This window comes from Choristoneura fumiferana, chromosome 18 (assembly GCF_025370935.1).
Source record: "Choristoneura fumiferana chromosome 18, NRCan_CFum_1, whole genome shotgun sequence".
Taxonomy (NCBI): domain Eukaryota; kingdom Metazoa; phylum Arthropoda; class Insecta; order Lepidoptera; family Tortricidae; genus Choristoneura; species Choristoneura fumiferana.
In genome coordinates this window covers 12,248,749-12,270,328 of record NC_133489.1, presented here as the reverse complement: position 1 = coordinate 12,270,328, position 21,580 = coordinate 12,248,749, and the positions used below count along the sequence as shown (strand labels likewise).

Below are 21,580 nucleotides of genomic sequence, written 5' to 3'. Positions count from 1 at the left end.
TATTTCACTATATTTTTCCAATTGTATTTTTAATATATTTGTAGAGAGGAACGAAGCAATTTGTGTTTTTCAATAGGTCAGTGAGGCGGCGGGAGGATTCTTCAGCTTGATTTATTTCGCTGGCAAGTATCAGTCTGTCTAGTGCATAGCTATGACATTTGAATATAATATGGTCTAGGTCTCCAACGGCGTTATTGCACGCAGAACAAATATTAGTGTTAACAATACCGAGCCTGTACAAGTGGAATGGTGCATTGCAATGACCAAACCGAAGCCTGTTTATGATAGTTATAAAATCCCGACTGGCAATTTCAAATCATGGTACCACGGCTTGACGGGTAAATCAGTTTGAATATTTCCGTACCATTTTCCTTTCTCTTCTTGATCTTTCTTCCACATGTCTGTCCAGTATCTTCTTACATCTCTGCGAAACGTACTATAAAAGTCGGTCAGAGGGACGTGCACTATATTTTGTACATCCAACATATTTAATCCTTTGAAAGCAGGTCTCTTTCGTTACGTTACCAGTTTATGAGAATGAGCCACAATCCTTAAATGGATCCTATCTGGATAGCGAAGCTACAGAATAGTACAAAATTGTATAATTTATTATTTTTAGCTTTAATGTATTTTGAAATTTTCTAGCGATTTAATTACACTAAGTGAGTCAGATAGTATTAGAAAATCCTTATAATTATTTACACATGAGATACGTTTAAGCGCTTCAATAATAGCGTATGCTTCTGCAGTGAATATGCTACAATTGTTGTCTAGTACAAAACTTTGAGAAAACTTAATTTGCGGATCATATACTGCACTACGAACATACCCCTCACCCTTACTGCCATCAGTATAGAGAGTATAGTATTTACTGTTTTTGTGTAGAAATTCTAGAAGCTCCTGATTACTATGAACTTTATCACTGATAACTGAAATTTCAAAGGCCACACTGGTAAATGGAAATGAGTAGCAAGGAGAAATACTACTAGTGTAAATTTTAGAGCAAACATTTTTAATTTCCAGAATGATGTTACTGAGCTTGGGTGACTTACAAGCCAGAAGATCACTGCTAGACAGCAGTGGAGCTGCGATTGCCCTTTGGCCAGGTAATATACTTTCTATAACTAAATTATTATTTTGTAAATAATCTTGGCACAAAATCTCATGAACAACAATAATCTTCTAAGGATGAGTGGCATTGTAGCAGTTTCCACTTCCATTGCTCTAACAGGTGTAGAGCACATGGCACCTGATATTACTCTGATAGCTTTGTTCTGTAAAATATCTAGTTTTTTAGTGTGTGAGCTATTTATATAAGCAAAACAACTATAGTCAAAGTGGCTTCTTACAATAGCTTTGTACAAACAAGATAATGTTTGGGGATCAGCGCCCCATGTTACTCCAGCTAGGCATTTCATAATGTTAAATCCTTTTAATGCATTGGATAATATATATTTAATGTGCATTTCAAAAGTTAGTTTAGTATCAATTACCACTCCTAAAAACTTATGTTGGGGAACATTTGGAATGATCTCATCATTATAAGTTATAACATCAGTTGGATTGTCTTTTGTAAACAATAATACACTACTCTTAGAAGGGTTAATTTTCAATTTTAGTATGTTGTTATAATAAGAGTGCAGATCTTTGAGGGCTTTATTAACATAGTTAATAGCTTGATCAATATTATAATTAATGCTGTATATGACTAAGTCATCAGCAAATTGTAGTACCTTAACATTATTCATATTTACATATTTACAAATTTCACTTGTATATAAGTTATACAGCAATGGAGATAATGTGGCTCCTTGCATTGTACCTTTGGATACAGTTCGAGGTCCATACATATTATTGTTATGTCTTATATACAAAGTCCTATCTGTTAAAAAGTTATAAATCCATTTGCACAATAAGCCAGGTATTTGTAGGCTAGACATAACTTGTACAAGAATTGAGGGACTTACATTATCAAAAGCGCCTTGTACATCTAAGAAAACACAAGCAACACTAGATTTATTACATTTTGCATTTTTCAGGTCTTCGATGAGAGAGACAAAGCTGTCGGCACAACTTCTTCCGCGACGGAAACCATACTGAATTGGAGGGATAACGGAATTGGCTTCTATAAAATAATCGAGCCGAGTTTTAATCATATTCTCAAAGATTTTACCTAAGCATGAAGACAGAGAAATTGGGCGATAAGAAGTTGCGTCTTCAGGTGGTTTTCCTTGCTTATGTATTGGAATGACACATTGTGTTTTCCATGACTGTGGTATGATTTGCAGTACCCAAAGGGAATTAAGGATATTTAGAAATAGCTTTTGAACTGAAAGATCCAAATTCTTAATCAGTATATAAGGAAAGTCATCTAGACCAGGCGTTGTATTTTTACGAGACTGTAAACTGTGGATGAATTCTCTCCATGAAAAAGGATCAAGCAAAAACTTGGATGAATCGCGATTGTTGTTAAGGCAAAAATAATTTTCAAGATTCTCAGTGGAATTGTGATTATCATTGTTTGTTAATTTATCCAGTAAAGGGCCAATAAATTCATCATTAAGAGATTTATTAGTAGTTTTAATTCTTTTAAACATTTTAATATATTTCCAAATTAAACTAATAGGGGTAGTTCTGTTAAAACTGCCACAAAGCCTTCTCCAACTACACTTTTTTTCTTCTGCTATTGTTCTTTTTTTAATAGCATCTAGTTTTTTGTATTTAATGAAATTTTCTACACTAGGATTGTTTCTATAGAATTTTAATGCTTCATATGAATCAATGACACTTTGTTCGCATTTACTGTTCCACCAAGGTGCAGGAGGCTTACTTCTAAAGTTAGAAGTTTTAGTAAATTTAGGAATGCAATTTAATTTTAGAGAGTTAAGCTGCGAACAGAATTGGTCATAAGTCTTGAGTGGATTTTGAGCATCTAACACTATATCTTTAAAATATTCTTTAGAAAGTTCACAGTACTTTTTCCAGTCAGTTTTATTGTATAGAAACTTTTCCATTGGGGCATTAATTTGATATTTATCAACGGACATTATAATATTTGTTATAGTAGGAAAATGGTAGCTACCCATGTTGTCATCGCTTACAGACCACGCGCAAAGTGGTGCTATATTCGGACTTGTGAAACTGATGTCTATTGCAGAGGGGTTGCAATTAGGATAATTTATTGTAGTAAAGTTACCATCATTAAGGATACACAAATTTAAATCGTCGATTAAATCGAATAATTGTTGACCGCGACCTTTTGTAGATACGCAGCCAAAGGCAATATGATGTGCGTTAAAATCTCCTGATACAAAGATTGGTTTAGGTAAATTATTTATTATGCTACGTAATCTATCTATTCTTATATTTCTGTCTGTTGGAGGCCAGTACACGCATAAAATGGTAAGGTCACCACTTTCTGTAGAGATTGATATTGCTATAGATTGAATATCTTCGTAAAAAGTAGTTTGTAGAGGCTTGTACTTAAATGATGGCTTTATTAAAATAGCGACACCGCCATGACCATTATCAGCATTGCGAAAATGTAAATTGTAATTTGGAATGTTGGTGATACGGGTATCTGAAAACCAGGTTTCGTTAAGAAGACATATATCTATTTTATTTTTGTGTAAAAAATTTATTAGTAAGGGTTTTTTATTATGAAGACTTTGAATATTAAACTGAGCGATACGAAGTTGTGAAGTTGTAGCTAGATCCATTAATTAAGGCAGGTTTTTGAAAAGTAAATCTTTGATAGATTTCGTCGTAACTGGAGAATCGTCTGCTTTGTTAGCAATCGCTATTAGAGTGCGCACAATAGTCATTGTCAAATCGTTATTGGTCATTAAAAGATTTTTTAAGTCAACTGTTTTTGAGGGAGAGCTTGTGGATGCCAGGTTTTTGGAATTGTTGTTTATTGTAGTGTCTTGTGGTTGTTTCGAGATAGGTTTTTGGATCAATGGAGGAAATTCATCCCTTTTAGAGTCTGTAACACTTGCATAAGTTATTTTGGTTTTCTTTTCTTGGATTTTTCTCATTTTAATGGGGCACATTTTAGAAATAGCTAAGTGAGCTCCACCACAATTTATACAGCAGAGCTCAGTTGGTTTGTCACAATCTTTGTACGAGTGTTCACCTGAACAGCAGCTGCATCGCTGCTTCCCGTTGCATACTTTTGCAGAGTGGTTAAATTTGAAGCAGCGATAGCACTGCTGTAAGGGTGGGACATAGTCAAATACTCTGTAGGAAAACAGATCGTATTGCACACTATCTGGCAATGTATTTGACAGGAATGTAATACTCACTGTCTGTAGAGGTACCCTATTCTGACCGACTTTTTTAGTAAAGCGCCGTACCGCGACGATGTCGAAGCTGGAAGACAGTTTACTGTACAACTCCTTATTGGAAATGTTTTGTGGTACATACCGTATTATGCCCGTTCGTTCTATTTGCGCAGCCGGGATATAAGCTTTCATGTTATATTTTTCCATGAATTTGGTATTGTTTAAAAAGTTGTTCGCCGTATTATACTGCTTGAAGATCGCTGTTATTTTATTCGCATTTATTCTGCGAATGGCCACCACACCTTTCACCTCCGCAGCAAAAATATGGTTCAGGTAAATTGGACTTTTGTTACCTAGCTTTTCCTTATTGTCCTTGCTCTCAATGAACACTTTAAATTCGACATTTAACGAATTTTCGGGATACAACCTTTTATAATTAGGCTTTAGATAGGGTAAATACAAATCATCCTCGTTGGAGCCTTCTCCATTCTCCTCGGGCACTGATGCCCTTTTCCTGGCCTTGATAACTGGAGGGCTATCACCTCCTCCTTCGTCACCAATCATGTTTAGAAACGTTTTGAACACTTTTCATAACTTTTCAGCTGATAAAATCAAGATAGATCGCAAAAACAACTTAAATAAAACTCAGAGCGCGCGCTTCGTTTAAGAGTTCCCGCCAGAATCCCTCAACCACAATTTTAAGTCACTAGCTCACAGAGTACATTATGGGCTGACTGACATTGACAGATAAACAGTGTTGCAAACTTCTAGAAACTCTAGTCGCTAACTAAACCGCTAAACTCAAAATCAAGTCGCTAGAAAATCGCTAAAACTCACTAAACCTAAAAAAAAAGAGCGAGCGGAATCAGGACTGTCTGGCAGAGACACAAGAGGCCACTGATGGTCTGAAAGGTTGGGATACGAAAAAAATAACCTAATTAGAAAAATAGTACATTGTGTCTAAAGGGCGGTAAACAAGGAATTACGAACGAGAGTCTATTAGAAGCTCGAAGTCGAAGACTGAGGGCTTCAATGAGTCGATGTTCGTAATTCTAGTACCGCCCGTGCGACATACAATGTTTTTTATCACATTTGCGAGTAAAATTTTATATTTCTAAAATAAAAAATATAATTGTTCCAAATATTGGCGCTACCTTAGGCTGCGCTATTGGTAGCGCCGCTCTCCCCCCTCCCCTCCCGCAGCATGCGACGCAACGTGCGTGTGCATGTGGTCCTGCAGCAGGAGCGCGCGCATGGCGTAGCAGCTTCAGTACGGGCATGAACTCATTTACCGACCTTTGGCTTCATGACAAGAAAATTTGCACGCGCAAATACTCATTTACCGACCACAGGTTTCATGACAAGCACATTAAGGTCAAGGGTTTTATTTGGGGGGTTGCAACCAAGGTAGCCTGCATGTTTCGACACTGTTTACGAGCAAGTGTGATGAAAAATAGAATATTTCCGAATTCACTGAAGTTGTTTACGTTCCGATCAGAACGGCTATGTGCTGCAATTAGTACCACAATTTGCCACTAGATGGCGCTGGCTGTAGGATAGATGTCGCTAACGTTTGATTAACTTAGTTTATTTAAGTAACGGAAAGAATTATTGTTTAAATATACTTTGCTTGAGCAACCCACAGTAGTTCGTTTTCATTACTATACACTGTTATTATTATAGAGGGTGCTGTTTATTCGGATTGTATCATTGTACGGGCGTAGTACAAAAGTTGAATTAAATATTATTTTTACCCGACTGCCCGAAGGAGGGTTATTTTAGATAGCTAAAGCTATAGTATAAAGGAATAAGGTAAATGTACCTCATTACGGTATATTAAGGCGTTTCCTACTTTGACTGAGGATTTTAAAAAAAATACGAAGATTCTAGATGTAGTAACTATTTTATTTTAGGGATATGTCTTTTAAGATGGATGTAGGATATTATTTTACTTCGTAGCTTTTAATTTATAGAAATAAACGTTATTTCGCTAAACCCTTCGTTTGTCCCTTAATCCGTGATAAAATTTGGCTCTGGACTTAATTCCGGGAGTCGTTTGTACGTAATTCCGTGCTATCTTTAAAGTTCACATTGTTCAAGCATCTATCAAGATAGTTGACTTAAAATACTTTTTTTAAATGATGATTATAATCACGTAATAAAAAAAATGTATTGCGTGAATTGGAGGAATTGGAATTGGAGGGGGAAATTTATTATACTCTACTTAGGTAATCTAAATTAAAATGACAAAATGAAAAACATGCTTAGTTAAATTTATTGATTCAACTTAATAATTTGAATATATCAAATAATAAAATAACTTCTAGAACAAAAACAAAATTAGATTTTGTTTGATAATCATATTAAAGTAGGTATGATAGTCACTGTCCCATCATTTACCTACATCTTAACGACTTTTGAAGTGTTTCGGCGTATATATTGGATAAGGCCATTTTTTACCTGAAAAAGGTAACAATATATTATTATATGTATTATACCCATGCAAATTTCAGCTTTCAAGTACTAATGATCACTGAGCTAAACCGTGGACGGACGGACAAACGGACGTGGTGGATAAGGGTTTCTAGTTGACTAAGGAAGCCTAAAAACAGAATGGACCCCTCCCCATAGTTTTTATTTTTATTTTTTTTATAATACCGGAATAAGAGACATTAGTACAAAAGTCGTGTACATAATTACAGGGTTCCAAAAAAAATGGTTATAATAAATAAAAAACAACTCAAATTTAAAAAAAAACATGTACCGTAATTACGTCACAATATTTGCAATCCTTACTTAACTTATTCACATCAAATATATAAATAAATTTAATCCTAGATAGAAACAAAAGATTAAAACATATCGGACTGAGTTTCCCTTATTCCGTGATACTCACGCAATTAGGTACATCGCGTCAGATAGGTGTACATAATTACGGCAGCGAGTATTTTACTTTAAATATGCTTTCAGTTAACTTCAAAAGGTGATAAATAAGTCTATTAATAACTATAAAACAACAATGATACAAATTTTGTACTTACCAGTATCACAGCAAATCCTTATGAAGTTCCGCTGCCACGTTACGCTCACTGACAACACGCCCGTACCGAACTACTGCGGGGTTGCGACGGACGCGTTTGAAAGTGCCTCACGGCTTTAAAAGTTATTACATATATTCAAAAATCGTGTTTTTCGGTTGTATTTAAACTATAGTTAATGAAGTATTGCATTAAGTTATGATTTTACTGATTGTTTCCTTATTTTACGACAAAAACCAAAATATCACGGCATAATGTACTATCCCGGAATAGTGTACCTTTACCTTAGAGCTAAGTAAATAAAGTTTGGATTTGGTGCGCAAAGGCGTTTGACGCTTTGCATATAGATCTCTTGGCACTGTATTATTCTTGTAGTCTTCGAGTTTACAAAAAATGTGTATAAATGTGTTGTTCTGTTTACATTTTTAGTTAAATACCTATCCAAACCAAGTATAACTCGGTTATCAAATAACTCGGTTATCGGTCAAAGTGATTTACAATAGTTTATATGGATTTTTTGAAAGGCATGATTTGTTAGTCAAAGAGCAAAATGAATTTCGAAATAAATAAAGCTATTTTCGATCTAATGCAAGTCGCTCTAACTCAGATGAATAAAAGAGTTCCAGTTTCAGCTCTGTATATGGACATGACAAAAGCTTTCGACTTTGTCGATCATACCATTCTACTCAGCAAACTATATGCATAAGGTGTGCGAGGTAATGCATATAATTTAATCAAATCTTACTTCAGTAACCGTAAACAGATAACCCAGATATCAAAATTATGTATTAAATCGAAAACTGAGAAAATTTACTCGTCAGATTTTAGAGAAATACGTTACGGTGTACCACAGGGCAGCGTCTTGGGTCCTTTGTTATTCCTCATTTACATCAATGATCTACCAAAGGTTATTGATCAAACTGTAGTTCTATTTGCTGACGACTGTAGTGTTGTTTACTGGTAACAGTTTAACAGATTGTGAAGTAAATATCAACAGGACATTAAATACAATAATTGAATGGCTGACAAATAATAATCTTAATATTAACATTAGTAAAACCACAGTCATGTCTTTCAGACAGAGGCGGAATGAATCGTTAAATTTAAATATAGCATATAAGGGACAAACAATCTGTGAAACTGACATGACAAAATTTTTAGGCTTAAATGTAGATAATAAGTTAGCATGGAATAATCAAATTGAAATCGTATGTAAGAAACTAAAGAAATATTCATATGCATTGTATAATCTCCGGAAAGTAGTAAATATTTCAACAGTTCTAACTGCATACCTATCATGCCTATGTAACATCGACATTAAGGTACGGCATTATATTTTGGGGAAACGCTACGGGGTGGGCCATGGCTTTCAAAGCGCAAAAAAAATGTATCAGGTCATTGTGTGGTTTGCGGAAAACGATTCTTGCCTTTAAAAATCTCAAAATCTTAACACTGCCATGTCTGTACATATACGAAATCTGTGTATTTGTGAGAACTAATATCGATTTATTTATGAATTATAGTAGTGTACGCCTTCGACACAAACTTTGCATCATGGCACCCAAAATATATAACAAATTACCGAGGGCTATGCATGATATTGACAACATATACGGAAGGAAAAACTAAATTTTTTTTTGGTCGAAAAGGCTTATATTAAACTTATTTATTAATTTTTAATTCATACATATTTTAAAACTATATATATATATATAAGTAAATAAGTTTAATATAAGGCAATATTTGTATGCCCTGGGGCACCACATAGTGATACTCAAAAAACATAATTTAAGACCAAATCAATGTTACCTATGTTGGACAAATGAATAAATTATTATTATGATTATCTTACCTAAACTGAACTAACTCGGTTATCTTGCAAAACTGTACTTCTTGCTTACAGTTTGACTGAAAATCACTGTTTGTATTTTTTGTTCCTGGTTTTAGTTTATTTCTGATATTAAACCACTATACCTACTACACTATATTATAGCCCGAAGAATTGCGAAACTGACGTGGCAGTGGGCGGGGCACATTGCTCGCAGTACTAATGGCCGATGGGGTCAGAAGGTTCTCGAATGGCGTCCGCGGACCGGGAGACAAGCTGTCGGTAGGCCTCCAACAAGATGGAGCGACGACCTGCAGGGCTACTACGAAATTCGAAGTTCGTATCATACCGTCGCTCACCTATTAAATAGTATAAGTGTCAGAGGAATCGCACGACACGAACTTCGAGTTTTGTAGTAGGTAGCCCTGCTGGTTATAAGATCGCGGGATCGTTGGATGCGGAAAGCACAAGACCGGTCTGAGTGGAGAGCCTTGGGGGAGGCCTATGTCCAGCAGTGGACGTCTTTCGGCTGACATGATGATGATGACAAGCAGCAATAATGTACTTAATAATAATTTTCACTTCTCATTCTCGTAAAGTTGGTATTATTTATTTCTAGTTGAATACTCAACGCTCCTTTTTTGTACTGTGCTCATAGTTCTGAATCTAACCTGAGCCCTCGCGTAATTTATAAAGAACTAATAAACACTACTAAGAATAATGGCCGAATGTGCTTTATAAAGTGGGTACAAATTAAGATTGGATTTTGGAGTCTTTTTGTATTTTTATTTAAACTCCAAATTTTGTTACTTACGGTCATCCCGTAAAACCCATATCGAAAATACAAACTGAAACATAGATGCACAGAAAAACCAGAAAAATAGACCAGCGCCTTTCTTATCCGTAGTACACCCAATAGAACCACCAGTAGTTTGTCCAACTGCTTTACCTAACCTAGGTTAGGTTAGGTTAGGTTAGGTTAGGACTTTTGTGTTAAATATAATATTTATATAAATAAATATAATATTTCCGGATTGGACAAATTAGTAGGACCCGGAGTACGTACCTACTTTAACTAACCCTGGTACTGGTACCGCCAACGGGCTGCCGGTGGTACCATTGTTAGTTTTACCTACTTATCCCTGGTACCACCGACCAAGCTGCCAGTGGCACCATGGTTAGTTTTACCTATCCCTGGTACTGCCAGCGAACTACCGGTGGTGCCACGGTTAGTTTTAAATGCCTGAAGTGTGAAATTGACTAAAAAGCTTATTGCCTAAAGTAGATGCCTACAGAGCAAAATGCATAAGTGGTTAAATGCTGACATAACAAAATACCTAAATAGTCGACTGCCTGCAAAGCAAAATGCATAAGTGGTTAAATGCCTACAAAGCTAGCCTCGTCCTCCCGCCATGCTAATCAAATTGGGGTTGAACCAAAAACAAAAACAATCACACAGCATAATAGAATAATACTACAACACTGAATTACAAACTAAATAAAATAAGAAAACAGTAAAGACAATATAAATTTAAATACAACATATGTACCTAATAACAATCACGAATGTTTAAAAAAACTTATTTATCTTGAGAGAAGTAGGGTGGCTTGCCATTCCCTTCCATATTTCATCACACTAGTGAATAATTACAGTGTGCAGATTTTGATACCCATATTGTTACAATACATTTTTTAAATTCCTCCGCCATATTTTTTTTCGGAGACGCCATATTGAAATATTATATAGCCTATGTCACTCCGACAGTTATGACGAATCCAATGATACCTCATATGTTAAAATCCGTCCAGTCGTTTAGGCTGCAGCGAGGAACAAAGAAATCGACATACATACATACAACATACATACATAAATAAATACCTAAATACACACATACATACACTCGAAAAACATAACTCTCCTTTGGGCAGTCCGGTAGAAAAATTAAAGCGTTTGTACATATTATGCGTTTAAGAAAAAAACCTCACAAGTCATAAATAATGCATTCCCATTGGTCAATTTAATTTCACATGCAGCAGACCATTAGTTTTGTTTGGTCCAATTGTCGTTCAGCAGGGCAAGAAAATTATTCTGAAATATATTCGAAAAAGTCGTATCGTACTATGAAACACATTTATAGATACGACCTGTTACCGTAACGTGCTTCATTGTTGTCGTGTTTGCGAGCCATAAATAAGTCAGCTGTTAAATGTACAAATAATACGCAGTTTTGTGTACTAGATTTAGGTTATCTATGGTCACATTTTCGAGCAGTATCGTGAAAATCAAGGTTATGTAACTTGTGCTCTAGATTAAGGGAAGATTTTTTAAGTAATTTGCTAAGACGAGTATTTTAACCCCTCGTATGCTTAAGGCACGGACACGGATCCGTGTCAAATTTAAGGCTATCTTTTATTTGTATTTTTCTATAAATCAACAGAATTTGTGCTTATTAAAACAAATGAGACTCGAATTTTGGGGGTTCCTAAAACGGTTTTTCGATTCAGTGATTTGTTTGCTAAATATTCAACTTTAAAGTGCAAATTTCCATTAAAATCGAGCGTCCCCCCCTCCTCTAAAATCTAAACCGGTGGGTGGAAAATTTTGAAAAAATTCAGAATGGTAGTAAGTTTATCAAACTTTCAAGGAAAACTATAACGGCTAAGTTTGCTTGAGAATTATTAGTAGTTTAAGAGTAAATAGCAGCCTAAGGTATAAAATATACCTAAACTTGGAAGATTCCGTATAAAATACGAAATTCTTAGAAAAATATTACTTATTTTTTTCGTAATGGCTACGGAACGCTATTTTGGGCGTGTCTGACACGCTCTTGGCCGGTTTTTTTTAGTTCCCGCATACTAGCGGTTTGTCTTTGGTTTGTGTTTAAGTGTAATTTTACTTTATATTCAATACTTTTGGCCATGTAATAAATACCCACATTGATTTTTTTTCAGTTGAGTGTAGTTACATAAACTTAAACTCAAACAAACAAAAAATAAAAAAAAGAATTGACCTAAAAGATTATTGTTATTATAAATAATTATATTATATTACAAAACCCTTTATCTAATTGGCGGTTTCTACCATAGTGGAAGATACGGCATAAGAAATAAGTCAGAAACTATGAGAGATAGCGAAATCTGTTCTTAGGAACCATGGCGAAAATAAAAATATTAAATAAACACACATTGCAAGTTATATAACAAGCTTGTAAAATGTGCATCATTTCACTTGTTTATACCTGGCAACCCCAAAGTTGGGCAGGGGAGAAAAGCAGGCAACCTTTACTTTTACAATTCCGTACGGCACATTCTCTTAACTATTATACGATATTTTAAATAACCGATGAGGAAAGTCCTCAAGGAAGTAGATTAATAGTAGATTATTGTCGTGGCCTGGAAGTAGGCAATTGCTGGCTGAGTATGAGTATTAAACGGACGAGCTTGCGAGTCCGTTTAACTAATACGAAGCCAGCAATTGCTATTCCAGCCGAGACTAATATAAAGCTTTTCTCAAAAATGGTGAATAATTCTGAAATAGAATAAACTTTTTCTCAAAATATACTATAAAATTTTATTTTATTTTCAATATTTTCTTATGCTTTCCCGCCTTTTTTCATTAAAAATAAACTGCAGGTGTATTTTTCCACCGAAAACACCACAAGCTATTTCAGACCCAATAGGAAAAGTCCGGAGTTCCAACAAAATATCTGATACCGGCCATTAGACTTGGCTGTATACGACTTGTGCCAACATTTCCATAGCCTTTTTAACTGACTTAAGTAAAATCTTCGACTATGATTAGGAGTAGGTAGTCGTCGAACTATTTGAAATCGGATCTAGTGCGTCTTCCATACAAATAGTTCTACGACTGCTTCGGACCGTACTTATTTTACCTGTCCCATAAAGTAACGGTAGATAGATAGCTCATTACATTACTTCATTTATCTTCTCTATTCAGTCGCGTCAAATCAGTGCTGAAATAAGATTTAAAGCTTGTGATTAAAGCATTCCTGTGCTAGCGTCTGGCTAAACAAAACCACAGTATAATAATATTAACTTCTTAGTTTTGAAGTTCGCGCCCTTTGATGTGATGTGTGTGACGGTAGGTGTATCCACATTTCGATTTAAAACATCTAACTTAAGAAAACAGGATGGTAAGCACTAGCACCCCTCAATTTTTTATGACAGTAAGGACACATAGATCTCCTTCTCAAAGCTGCTTTGATGCATTCATGGCAAAAGATATGTCCGCATCTTGTAGCGACCAAAGGATTACTTCCAAATTCTTCTAAGCATATGGAGCAGCAGCCTATAACACCCTTTGCTCTTTTTTCTTCGGGTTCATCTGGCGTTCGTTCATGCAATATTTTAGATTTTCTCACCTTCTTGTCCTTAACGACCTGAAAATTTATTATTAAAATTTAGTGAAAACCTTTAAGAAAACATTCTACCTGTACTGTACGGTAGTATAAAGTGTACCTAATAAAAATAATTGCAACAGTCTGAAATTAAAAACAAGCTTCCGAATGCTCTTTTTCTATTTTAGATATAAATAAATTCAACACTTGGTTACTTGCCTGGTTATCGAGTGCTGGTGGGCATACATCATACGTAGGGTCTGAAGTGGCAGGTGCTGTGCGTCTTGCTGGTCGCGTTGAGCGTCCCTTTCGTGGTGTGAGCCTTCTCCTCGGCTGTGCAGTTTCAACGTTACCGGTTGTTTCCAAAGCAATGACATCATTCCTCAAATCACGCTGATCAGGAAAAGTGTATGGGCACGGGTTGGACGTCAAGTCAAATGCATTTTCGGAGTTAGAAGGCATCGCTAAATTTAAATTACCGTGGTGACGTCAACCACAATTTTAAATAGGTAGGTGGTATATTTATTTCATATTAAAATTATAACGATTTGAAATAGCAACTGAAAACATGAAACTTCGAATTTTGACAATTTTGGAACTTTTGTTTTTATAGGCAGGTAACATTTGGGGGACAGCAGTGCTCCGGCCAAGTCGAGCACAAAGAAAACTACCGTACCACTTTTCTCGAATCATTTCGGTGTTTTTCACACCTGTGTCTTGCGGCACAGGGATACGGCGAAAGGCTAAAATTTCACACTGAAGCACAACAGCAACGACTAACTGTAGAGTAGTGTCTATCCAATCTTGATATTGGCGGAATCATTGATAGTATCGATGGAGCTAGTTATTGAAGCTATATTTTCAAGAATTGTATTGAATTGATGGGTATGGAGTAGGGTGTCCCAGGCCAGAAGGGCAAAAATTGTTTTTCGATTTCATATACGCAGTAGTATGGAGTGCGCAGGAGTGCAGAGCCCCATCGGTCCCAGAACACGCACTGAATACCGTTGTCGTTGCGGGCTGCGGCGAAGGCGTCCCATTCCCATCGCGCATCCATACTATACTTAATCATTTTCTCATGATGGCCGCAAAACCATCTGTACCATCTGTGCCTTCGGGCTTATATACGATCTATATATAAGAGCGTTTTGACCGCTCGCCGCGGTTAAACGTCATAACCATCCCATGATTATTAGCACAACGGAATGAGAAATCGCAAGGATTTTGATTATGCTAGATTTAACATCGGTAGGTGTATATTGTCTTTAGTTTTCATAAAACTTTTACCCTGAACATTAAGTCGTAATAATATTATAAACAGGTACCGTTAGGTACCTACTTATTAAACAAAAAAAAAACGCCGCAAGAACGCTGAGTATTTACCCCTCCGCGAACATCCCGGACGAGCACTACTTTTTATCATAAAACTAGCTGTTGCCCGTGACTCCGTCTGCGTGTGTAAGAAAGTATGAAAAATTGTTTACGTCCTGTTCTCAGACCTACCACTATACACAAAAAACAAAAAAAAATCGGTGAAGCCATTTCGGAGGACTTTGGTTACACACACTGTGACACGGGAATTTTATACATTAGATCAAGATGATCTCAATCAAAACTTGGCACGTTTTTCAATCACCAATCGCCTGTCAAGTACCTACCGCTACTGCGTCAACTGGCGTCAACGCATGGTCAATGCTGTCAGATAAAATTATTTTAAAAATATGACTGGATTGGCGCAGTCATCGTTCATCCACATTAAGAGGCAATTACACTAAGCCGTTCGCCGCATGCTGCATGCCGGCGACCGCAAAAGTGTAACACGGTATAAGATAAGACGCCGGTCCTTGTTATAGTTTGAAACAAGTTCGGCGACCGCGTTAGGTGAACGACTCAGTCACAATATACGTAACTCCTAACTAGCTAGTTATGTGTATTGTGACTCAGTGTAATCGCCGCTTTACTCCTCATTATATGGTGAAGCAGAAGCTCATAGCTCTATAAGAAATCTTAAGGTCCAAGCCAATAGGCCCCCCACTACCACACTGGCACGAGCAATTTTTTTTCTCTGATGGACAAAGCCATATTTTTAAGTTTAGTAAGGTAAGGGGCTGTTTCACCACCCATTGCTTAATTTTATCTGACGCATAAATGTGACGCCGTTTCCGTCTATTCGAACAAAACAAACAAAGACGGCATTAACACAAATATTTAATCAATATAATTATGGTGAAACAGGGGGTTAGTATCCTAACAAATTCTAATTAGTCCGTTAAAATATGACAATATTGAACACGTATTTATTTTATAGCCAGTTAAAGTTCCGCGAGAAGTCACGCCGTGCGACACTTTATCACGGCCTGACGTCATAGTCATGGGCCACCACTAGCGAACTTTGCAGGGCTACTACGAAACTCGAAATTCGAAGTTCGTGTCGTATCGTCCCTCTCGCTCTCGTATTAAATAGTATAAGTATCAGAGGGACCGCACGACACGAACTTCGAGTTTCGTAGTAGCTATGCTGACGCGCTTCATTTTGTAATGAAAGAAAAAATACGTGTCCAATATTAACTGATAAGATAATCTAACTGACGAACTAAAACAATAATGTTTTTTTACCCAGGAAACATTGCTGACTTGTTCAATGGTAATAATTTTATTGTACATTTTAGCCTCTTGCGTACTGGAAATGTAGGTACTTACCTACCTACTTAAATAGATCTAACGTCCACTTGTTGGCTTTTTAATCTAGGTTTAAGTGGTCTTAAGTCCTGTCAAATCCATACAAGAACTGTCAGTTTAAGCCTTAAATCGAGATTTAAAAAAGCCTACAAAACTCCTAAGTGAAGTTTCTTATTTTTTTTTATAAAAATAGGCTTACGTTTGGCCTCAATCTCGCTTGATGGAGGGCGAAGATGTGCCCTAAGATGGTACACGTTTGCCTAGAAGGTGTCTGTTCACTTTGACCTTAAAGATGTCCAGATTATAGAACTAAAAAATTGACACCCGTGGTCTCTCTGCGGAATAACTAATGTACCATCAGCCAAATAAGTGGTCTATCAATTTTTAAACAAGTTCCTATCAAATGAATATGTCGCTAGAGTCGTCGAACTTTCAAGTTGACAGACCCGTCTATTGGCATTATTGTTTTATGACATGCAAGCGATTATCAGCTTTAGGGTGGAAGACCAAATATTTGGCTGATGGTATTTAGAGTTAATTCACCCAGGATTTATTCATGCGTAATACCTATAAATTCGACGCGGGGCTCCTATTTCTCGGCGGTTTGCCCTTTGGACAGGAGAAGCTACCTAACTAACCTAACCTACCTATTAAGAAACCTCGTGATTCGGCAGCATACTTGATATTGCTCAAAGGGGCCACGGGGATTTTAATTCCCCGTGGTCCCTTCATGGGACTACGAGAGGGACCACGGGTAACAAGAGAAAAAAAATAATAATCAATGAATTTTTAGTTCATTGATATGGATATTATTGCGAAGGCAAAGTAACGCCTGATTCAAAAAATATTTGAAATTTCTTAAATTAAATTTTGGGTTGCGGGGAAAAATACTCAACAACAAGTCCAAATACAGTTTAAACTCTCGATCTATTGAGGTACTTTTTTTAAAGTGTGTATATTCAGTACCTATGTACATATTGTGTAACGGTGTTACCTATGTCACAAAACAGAGAGTGGGGTTTCCAGTGAGCCAAAATGTATACCTATAGCAGAAATAAAAATACTAAACTTTAGGACAAACGTATATTTATAAAACAATGTACTTATACTTGATTCGCAAAATTAACACCAAACGGGTCCACTCCTATCTACCTTTTGTGTACCGAATAGTCAAATGCGACTAAAAAAAACACGAAGCGCCAATAATCTATTCATACAGTCGAAGTAAAAAATATATTATTTACACTTTACTACCTTGTCGCTGTCACTTCATGTTTGAAGTTTTGTATAAAATTGACAAACGGCACAGTGACAAGTACTAAAGTGTGAAGATATCTTTGACCTCGACTGTACCTAAGATCCAAATGTTGCAAAAAACCAGACTGCCTTAAAAACTTTTTATCAAAACTAAAATTTAAATCTCATTTTGCCTAAGTGAAACTTTATATAATCTTTTTGAGAAAATAAATATTATAAGGTAAACTTGAAATTAATTTTATGAATCCTATTAACTAACTCCAAAAGTATTTTTTGTTGTTTACAAAATATTTACTTAGTAATTCCTAAATTACCAACTAAATAAATGACTCATCTGCACTAAGAAAAAATACTACATCAGGTCGTAGTAGAGTAGTAATGGTGGTGGCGAAGGGATTTATAAATTTATGATGTGACAGACAGCACTGCTCTGGGAATAGGAAGGGAACAGAGTACTGTCAAATCACATTCGGCGGTGGGGTTGTGCAGAGGCAAGGCAGAGGCACAGCTCTGCTAATGTAGGAACTTATAGCTATTAAAGGCGAGACCTAGGTAGACCTAAATTGAGGGGTGCCAGTGCTTACCACCCTGTTTTCTTAAATTAGATGTTCTAAATTGAAATGGAGTATGGTCCCTACAGCTGTAGGGAAAATATTTTATAATACCAAATAATAGGGTAAATATTTTATAATACCGTGGCTCATTTTAATTTTTAGTTTCAGGTCGTAAAGGAAAAGGTGAAAAAATCTAAAATGTTGCATGAACTAACACCAGATGAACCCGAAGAAAAAAGAGCAAAGGGTGTTATAGGCTGTTGCTCCATATGCTTAGAAGAATTTGGGAGTAAACCTTTAGTCGCCACAAGATGCGGACATATCTTTTGCCATGAATGCATCAAAGGAGCTCTGAGAAGGAGATCTTTGTGTCCTAACTGTCGTAAAAAATTGAGGGGTGCCAGTGCTTACCACCCTGTTTTCTTAAATTAGATGTTCTAAATTGAAATGGAGTATGGTCCCTACAGCTGTAGGGACCATACTCCATGGCATGGCAAAAGATATGTCCGCATCTTGTGGCGACTAAAGGTTTACTCCCAATTCTTCTAAGCATATGGAGCAACAGCCTATAACACCCTTTGCTCTTTTTTCTTCGGGTTCATCTGGTGTTAGTTCATGCAACATTTTAGATTTTTTCACCTTTTCCTTTACGACCTGAAACTAAAAATTAAAATGAGCCACGGTATTATAAGGTAAACTTGAAATTAATTTTATGAATCCTATTAACTAACTCCAAAAGTATTTTTTGTTGTTTACAAAATATTTACTTAGTAATTCCTAAATTACCAACTAAATAAATGACTCATCTGCACTAAGAAAAAATACTACATCAGGTCGTAGTAGAGTAGTAATGGTGGTGGCGAAGGGATTTATAAATTTATGATGTGACAGACAGCACTGCTCTGGGAATAGGAAGGGAACAGAGTACTGTCAAATCACATTCGGCGGTGGGGTTGTGCAGAGGCAAGGCAGAGGCACAGCTCTGCTAATGTAGGAACTTATAGCTATTAAAGGCGAGACCTAGGTAGACCTAAATTGAGGGGTGCCAGTGCTTACCACCCTGTTTTCTTAAATTAGATGTTCTAAATTGAAATGGAGTATGGTCCCTACAGCTGTAGGGACCATACAGCTACAGCTGTAGGGACCATACTCCATTTCAATTTAGAACATCTAATTTAAGAAAACAGGGTGCCAGTGCTTACCACCCTGTTTTCTTAAATTACATCTAATTTAAGAAAACAGGGTGGTAAGCACTGGCACCCCTCAATTTTTTACGACAGTTAGGACACAAAGATCTCCTTCTCAGAGCTCCTTTGATGCATTCATGGCAAAAGATATGTCCGCATCTTGTAGCGACCAAAGGATTACTTCCAAATTCTTCTAAGCATATGGAGCAGCAGCCTATAACACCCTTTGCTCTTTTTTCTTCGGGTTCATCTGGCGTTCGTTCATGCAATATTTTAGATTTTCTCACCTTCTTGTCCTTAACGACCTGAAAATTTATTATTAAAATTTAGTGAAAAACTTTAAGAAAACATTCTACCTGTACTGTACGGTAGTATAATAGTGTACCTAATAAAAATAATTGTAACAGTCTGAAATTAAAAACAAGCTTACGAATGCACTTTTTCTATTTTAGATATAAATAAATTCAACACTTGGTTACTTGCCTGGTTATCGAGTGCTGGTGGGCATACATCATGCGTAGGGTCTGAGTCTGAAGTGGCAGGAGCTGTACGTGTTGCTGGTCGCGTTGAGCGCCCCTTTCGTGGTGTGAGCCTTCTCCTCGGCAGTGCAGTTTCAACGTTACTTCCAACGGTGGCTTCCAAAGCAATGACATCATTCCTCAAACCAAGTTGAACCGGAATAATGTTTGGGCAAGGGCTGGGCGTCAACTCAATTGCATTTTCGGAGTCAGAAGGCATCGTTAAATTTAAATTCTCCGTGGTGAGGTCAATCAAAAACCGAAATTTAGTATTGAAATGATTATTATAATTATTTTAAATTAGCAACTGAAAACTTGAAATTTTTAATTTTTAAAATCAATTTTGAAACTGTCACTTTTAATTAGCACGACTCAATCTGTTTGAAAATAGAGTATACGTTGAACATAGGTAAATAGTAAAAAGTTATTACAGGCGCTCGACGAATTTTTTAGGTTTTTTTTTTATGGCAACAATACCTAGGTAAGTAATGGTGCGCCCACATTGGCTGTTATAAATGTTATACAACGTTATAAAACACGGTTTAACACTTCATAACTTTTGTTAAAAGTTTTAAGATGTTTTAAACGCTCCTGGTATAAAATATTATTTAAGAGAAGTTTCCCTGCCGGCCGCGCGGCCACGTTAGGTATTCGTTTGGGATATTGCTGTCTTTATCGCTCGTGTCGTGACATAAGCGCTCGCAGCCGTCCCCCCTATGCCTTCCGCAACGACGTACATAACTTATATCGAGATAGCTGTAGGATTTTCAAGATTTGGGCGGTTGGATTTTGGGTTTCGTTGTCCTCATATTATACGAAAATTATAGCACAGAACTCAATGATATTTTACAATCAAGATATTCATCATTATATTTTCTATGCCTGTGGTTTTTTCGATTTTTGTAAAAATGCTTTATTAGTCTGTAATTCTCGTGCACAGATCTTTTTTTTTTTCGACTTTTGAGCTCCTGTAATTCTGATATTACACATTTATATGAAAATCTGAAAAACCACAGGCATAGATAATTACGTCTAGTCCATACTTACAAAATTTCATCTATTTCTGTTGCCTAGTTTTCAAATGAGCCCGGGACTAAGTACGTTTGTATAGAGAATGGAACGAAAAGACTTCTCTTAACACCATAGAACAAATTAGAGGTTTTAATCTGTTGTATATCATTTTAAAAACATGATAACAATGAATAACATTTATTACAATTTATTATAAAAGTTATAAAACAAATGTTTTATAACGTTATACATACGACACTTTATAATACCAGTGTGGGAGCACCATTAGAGTTGGAGGGAAGGGACGATTGGGGCCGTCAGGAAAATCCATACTACTTCGTAATACGTAAAATTTCTGTTTATTGTTCCTTAGTTACATATTTAGGGTTCCGTAGCCAAAATGGCAAAAGTTTCGCCATGTCTGTCTGTCTGTCCGTCCGCGGCTTTGCTCAGGGACTATCAATGCTAGAAAGCTGTAATTTTGCCCGAATACATATGTAAACTACGCCGACAAAATGATACAATAAATTTTTTTTTTTTTTTTTAATACCATAGACGTAAAGTGGGGGTGTTTTTTTTTTCTCATCCAACCTTTTAGTGTAGTCTATCGTTGGGTAGGTCTTTTAAAACTATTAGTGGGTGCTAAAACGATTTTTCGATTCAGTGATTTGTTTGCAAAATACTCAACTTTAAAGTGCAAATTTTCATTAAAATCGAGCGTGCCCCTCCCCTCAAATCGGTGGGTGAAAAAATTTGAAAATATTCAGGATAGTAGTAAGTATATCAGACTTAGAAGGAAAACTATAACGGTTAAGTTTTCTTGAGAATTATTAGTAGTTTAAGGGGCTGTTTCACCATCCATTGATT

General features: G+C 36.2%; 2 long non-coding RNA genes across 3 annotated transcripts; one reads left to right on the top strand and one right to left on the bottom strand.

Annotated features, from left to right (window-relative positions):
• Positions 1-20: 20 nt before the first annotated feature.
• LOC141437632 (uncharacterized) lies at positions 21-4,542 on the top strand. Of its 2 annotated transcripts, none has more exons than XR_012452403.1 (3): positions 21-122; positions 1,024-1,106; positions 2,040-4,542. It is a non-coding gene; the product is annotated as an uncharacterized lncRNA (long non-coding RNA). The 2 variants fall into 2 exon arrangements; XR_012452402.1 differs by lacking the exon at positions 21-122 and adding an exon at positions 133-338 and having other exon boundaries at positions 2,040-2,571.
• A 12,713-nt stretch (positions 4,543-17,255) lies between these two features.
• On the bottom strand, positions 17,256-20,310 carry LOC141437931 (uncharacterized). Its single transcript, XR_012452435.1, has 2 exons — positions 19,668-20,310; positions 17,256-19,489 (listed from the first exon to the last, which is right to left on the bottom strand). It is a non-coding gene; the product is annotated as an uncharacterized lncRNA (long non-coding RNA).
• Positions 20,311-21,580: the final 1,270 nt, after the last annotated feature.